Source organism: Dendrobium catenatum, unplaced genomic scaffold (assembly GCF_001605985.2).
Source record: "Dendrobium catenatum unplaced genomic scaffold, ASM160598v2 original_scaffold_92733, whole genome shotgun sequence".
In the NCBI taxonomy this organism is placed as follows: domain Eukaryota; kingdom Viridiplantae; phylum Streptophyta; class Magnoliopsida; order Asparagales; family Orchidaceae; genus Dendrobium; species Dendrobium catenatum.
In genome coordinates, this window is record NW_021411174.1 from 1451 (window position 1) to 5810 (window position 4360).

Here is a 4360-nt window from a genome sequence, read left to right on the forward strand (position 1 = left end):
AATGTATTGTATCTCATGCCCCATACCTTCATATGCATTAGTTGTTTATTTTCCTATTAAGTATGTTGTTTTTAATCTTATATCTAATATATTGGAACACTAATAAAAATATTTTGTCCCTCTCTCAACAACAATTTTGCAAGGCAGTGTCTCATATGACATAATTTGTGTGATGATCTCTGAAAGTTAGACAATTTTTTTTTTTAACTTTTAATTGCAACGAAGGCTTCGTTTTACGATAGTTTTCTTACAATTTTCTAAAATAACTTAATATTACAAAAAAATTTATTTCAAAAAATTTTTGTAACGAAAAGCTGTTTTTGAAAATAATATGAAAGTTGCCTCAAACAAAACTTAAATCATGTTGATCTTTACTATTATTATATGCTAGAAAATTTATGGTTATAGAATATGTGTTTAATATATTAATAGATGAATTTACTTTTTAACAAAATTGAAGAAGATGTGATAATACACTAATGTCTTAAGGATTAAAAATGTCGGGGTCCATAAATCATAAATGAATTGTTAAAAAACAATATCGGAGTTGGATATCGGTAGTTAATCAGCCATAGTTGAATGAAGAAAGTTAGGAGATGATGATGATGATTGTCAATGACAATCCTCAACAGTGATTGCTAGAAAAAATGTAATAGAGCTTCTTAGCCTACTTCATGCAGAAACTAAATGATTCTTTAGTTCAATAACTAGTTTCTATGTAGAATTGAATTGATCAAGCCGATCAATATGTTTCAATTTTTAAAATCATGAGTAAATTGCTATTTAATTGTGCTCTTTATAAGTGGAAATGTGATCATACCATGAATTTAATTTGTAAGTAAATCATTTGGGATATAAGATCTACCATCCAAGTCCTGTTTCTTTCTTTTTTTTTTTACGACAAATAGGTTTCGTTTGAGATGACTTTCTTACTGTTTCTTAAAATAATTTTTTAGTACAAAAATTTTTAATTTAAAAAAAAAAATTGTATTAAAAAATTATTTTAAAACACAGTAAGAAAGCCGTCCAAAACTAAATCTTAGTCTTTCATGCCTCTTTTTCACCACTTCGCTTGAGATCTTTTAAAATAATTTCAAGTCCCAATATCGAATTGATTTTTTTAAAGGATGGCATGATCAACTTATTCGCTAAATAAGAAAATAACTTCCTTTTTTAATGAATATTTTTTTTACCTAATGTTTTTTATCAAAAGGTATTTTTTAATGTATTTAAGGAATAAAAACATAGTTGCAAGAAAATTGATATTTGAAATTTAATAATATTAATCGTATTCAAATAAATTTTTAATTCTATTAAAGAAAACGATTATAAGATTTTAATAATTTAGGTAAAATTATTATCTAAAATTAAATTATTATTTAATTTTAATTTAGTATTTCTTAATTTAAATATTGTTAATTTTAAAGATCATTTTATTTAATATAGTTAAAAATAATGAAAATTATAAAATTCATATGTATATAATTAAAAGATATTAAGTTCTACCGACCATTTTCATATATATATATAATTTTTTTAAATTCATTCAAAATTGTACCTTTTAATTAAAACATTATTAAAAAAATAAATTAAAAATGAAACAAATAAAATTTAAATATTACATAAATTCCCTTTAATATCAATTAAAAATTAATAAAACTTTAAAAAAAATTGCCTTAAGTTATTCCCTTTAATTCTACTCTGAACATGAATATCTAAGAGTAGAAAGAGAAACACAACACATAATGCATAATGAAAGTACTTTTTATTATTCCTTAAAAAAAGCTTACAAATAAATAACTTATCTTACAAAATAATCATATTACAAAAGCAATCCAATCATGAAGAAAGATGGTCCCACACGTATTAAGCAAAGCATACAAAGAGTAAATACTATGTCATAATACATAGCTCACTCACTCACAATTATACAAAAGAATAACACACTCACTAAAATACAAACAACGTACAACACAATAAGTTAATAATACTTAACAAACCTCAAACATCTAAATTAATTAGAGATTTGTATCATAAACATAGGGTTGTTTCCTATATTGAAGATAATGTCTAGAACTGAAAACATTTACTTGTGGAATGTGTTGAATTAGGTCCCAATAAGAACCTCCTTTTAAGCATTCTCGAAAAACTCCTATCCCGCACTTCAATTCAAGGTAAAAATCATCGTTAGAGTCATTTTGAAACCCCTGTTGTCGTAGAAGCTTCAATAGCCACTCTGGAAGACTGTCCTTTTAATCCTTCAATAGCCACTCTGGTTGATCGTCAAAGACAAAGTTGAATTGTTTAAATGAAAGCTTCTTTAACGTAGGGGGACAACAAACCTTTTTCAAATTTTCACAACAAATTAATTCTAGGGATTCAATTTCAGCAGAGAGATTATCAACTGATTTCAGGCTATCAGCACTCATTATCTCGAGAAACTTCATAGGAGAGTACTTTAGATCTTCTGGTAGCTGTTTCAGTAACGGACAGAGCCTGATTTTTAGTTCCTGTAAACATGGAAGCCTCGCATTTTGCTCAACTTGAGCACCAAAAGACCATTCTTCCAACTCAGGAAAATCAAAGATGAAAAGTTGTTTAAGCTTGGGGAAAGCAATCTTGGTTGAATTGACGTCACTACCAAAAAATTCTGGCCCAATTTTCTTCACTTTCTTCGCAACTTCAATATGAAGCTCTCTAAGTTCAGGCAGCTCACCTAATGACGGGAGCTGAGTGCATGATCCTATGTCCATGAACAACAATTTAGTCAAATTTGGAAGGCAAATTTTAAAAGATGGGAACATCCAACCTGGGAAACGACGACCGAAAAAGTATAATATTTCAAATTCTTCTAGACTTTGTGGAGGTATTATCCTGTCGAACAACTCCTCTACTGTTGATTCTTGTTCCTCGCGGGGACTTGAGCTATCCATGGAGAACCACAACGTCAAAGTAGAAAGGTTAGGTAAATCTTTAAGAACCATGGTTTCACTTTGAGGTCTCTGTAAGTTCTCAATGTAGAGTTCTCTTATCTGTTTCAGAGAATTCAAATCTTCCCATTTGCTGCTACTAGAGTTATTGTTGGCCACCACAAAACCCCTCAGAGAATTAAGCTGTTGTAGTTTCTCTATTCCTTTTGGTATGAAACTAACTGGCGTTCCATCAATTTCAAGGCACCTAGGACTGTGTAATAGAGTGATTCCACTAGGAAGTTGTCCCAAATTTTTGCACAAACGTATGTACAAGAATTGTAGGTTTGTTAATTTCCCGATAGATTATGGTATTTTCGCTATATTTGTAAAGTTCAAATTAAGATACCTCAAATGCATTAAGTTCCCTATAGAGTCAGGAAGTAATTGAATTCCTGTCTTGGAAATGTCCAAGACACGTAAATGTGAAAGTCGCGTCAATCTTTCATCATTCAATAATATATCAGAATATGAAGCAAGCAATGTTCTTAAGGCTCCCTGATCTGCAACAGAATCGAATATTTCATTTGCTGCTTCATGATTTGCAACTGATAGGCGACGAAGCTTAATTGATGTGGTGGAATTCCTCACATTCAAAGCTCCAAAAGAAGTTTCTTCTTTAGAATAAAAAATGGCTAGATATCTGATAAGATCATGCATTCGACACAAACCAGGATGGTCTTCTGGCAATAAAATATTCCTTCTGAGTAACTCATTGAAATATTCTTCTCCTGAATCCTCCATTAATGAATCTTGTTGCTCTGTTATGAATCCTTCGGCCACCCAAAGAGGAGCAAACTCCTCCAGATCTAACTCTGCATCCTCAGGATATAAAGAGAAGTATAAAAAACATTGCTTGAGATGTGAAGGTAAATCTTCAAAACTAAGGCGTAGGGCTCGTCTTATCTGCTCATCGAAAAGCTCGCTACTAGACCAAGCATAATTTTTAAGAAAAATTTGCCACTCTTTCCTAGTGCGTTCTTTTGTGACAAGAACTCCAGCAATTACTTTGATTGCAATAGGAAGACCTTCACATTTGTTTACGATCTTTAATCCTAGTTCCTTCAAGTCATTCGCTAGCTCCTCTTCTTGCTTTGAGAAAAGCTGCCTACGAAGCATATCCCAACTGCCCTCTTCAGAAAGAGGATTCACATGATGAATGCCCGATGCCTTCATCTCCTTCGCAACATTTTCATATCTAGTTGTGACTAAGACTTTGACATTCACGTTAGATTGCTGCAACGGGACTCTAAGTAATTCATCCCACACATTCCCTGTGAGACCTCATTCCTTTGCTGTAGCTGCTGGGTAAAGTGATTTTTCCCCAGGATCGGCCGGGATGATGGTGAGATCATCCAGGCCGATCAGTGCATTGAAAACAGCTGATTTCT

The 4360-nt window shown here is 31.5% G+C and overlaps 1 pseudogene; it reads right to left on the reverse strand.

Moving 5' to 3' along the window:
• Window positions 1–1854: 1854 nt before the first annotated feature.
• On the reverse strand, window positions 1855–4238 carry LOC110095799 (annotated as a pseudogene).
• Window positions 4239–4360: the final 122 nt, after the last annotated feature.